A 1497-nucleotide genomic window follows, 5' to 3' on the forward strand; every position below is an offset into this window, starting at 1 on the left:
CGCTATAGGATTTATTTTATTTTGTTTTGTTTTGTTTTTTTAGCCAGCTGCAGACGAGGTCCTTTATATTGTTCAATATAGAAGGTGACACCAAGATAAGAAAATTAAATTCCAATGTGGGTGTTTCCATCTCCCTCCCGCTGAATCCTGATCCAGTGGGCAGCCAAGAAGGGGTTTGGGTCCACAGTGCTTGGTCATGGAGCATGCTGCTGCTGCTGTTCTGACCCAGGAGCAGGAAAAGGGGGAGGGTTTCAAGTGTTCACAGTCTGAATGGCATTCTCGTCAGCCACTGTGATCTTTATCCACTTTCTGAGGATTAACTTTCACACCGACCAGAGAATATTTAAATTCTTTGATTAGATGTTTGTGAATCTTCATGCAGAAATCCTCCACCATGGTCCTGGAGTCAGGCAGCACAATTGGGGACATCTGGTAACTGGCCTTTGGGTTTTGTGTAAATCCTCACTAGTTTCAGATAGCCTAGGTCATCAAAATTCCAGTGGTGCTGGGCAGAGATGGGTACACAGTGAAGGAGCTCACAGATGATATCCAATTCCTCAATGGAGAGTTGATCAATCTTATCTAACACATAGATACAGGGGATATAAACTCTGTTTCCTTCCACAATGGGGTCATCAGCTGTGGCATCTCTATACCAAGTCACATCACCATTATGAATTTTGTATTCAGCCAGAATACTCTTCACAGTTTCAGCATCCAGCTCACTCTGAGGACAAGTAGCTGTGAGATTAATGCCTCCTTTGTCTTTCTTTTTAAATCCAATGTTGGGAGATGTTGCTGTTCAAGCAAATGTTAAAGACTTCCAGCTCATTTTCAATGCTCTTCTTGTGTCCCAAGGGCTTTAGGACATCCAGAACAATCAGGATCAAGTCCAAGTTCAGGCCACTGCAATTACTTGATGGCCTCTACCTTTGTCATCCTTAGCACCTTCAGTGATACCTGGGAGATCTTGGCCTCTCTGTATCTGATGATAGCAGGTATGGTGTTCAGAACAGTGAATTCTGGGGCTGCCGCCTCAGAATATATCCCCGCCAGATTACTGAGCAAGGTTGACTTCCCCACAGATGGAAAACCCATAAATCCAATTTGAGCATCATCTGTCTTGTCTACATCAAAACCTTCTCCTGGTCCACCACCACTACCTTTTGGTTTAGCAAGACACAACTTAAGAAGCCCTAGGCACTGTGCTGTGGCCTTATTCCTTTGAGCTTGGGCCATCTCTGCTTCCATCTCTGAGATTTTGGCTAAAGTGTTACTCATGGTGGCAAGTCGAGGCGGGTAGAATTTGCAGTGGCCTCCATATTATCTCAATAGATCTTTCAGACTGACTGATCTTTCAGAAGTAGATTGCCAGTCTTGTCATCCTAGTCTGTCTCAGTCTGAAAACTCAAGTGAAATCTGTTCCACATCATAGTGACAGGCATATGGGCAGGGAAAGGAACCTGGGTCTCCACATGGAAGGCAAGAATTCTACAA

General features: G+C 44.3%; 1 pseudogene; it reads right to left on the reverse strand.

The window, feature by feature from the left end:
• Positions 1-282: 282 nt before the first annotated feature.
• On the reverse strand, positions 283-1281 carry LOC102820347 (annotated as a pseudogene).
• Positions 1282-1497: the final 216 nt, after the last annotated feature.

Source organism: Chrysochloris asiatica, unplaced genomic scaffold (assembly GCF_000296735.1).
Source record: "Chrysochloris asiatica unplaced genomic scaffold, ChrAsi1.0 scaffold00250, whole genome shotgun sequence".
In the NCBI taxonomy this organism is placed as follows: domain Eukaryota; kingdom Metazoa; phylum Chordata; class Mammalia; order Afrosoricida; family Chrysochloridae; genus Chrysochloris; species Chrysochloris asiatica.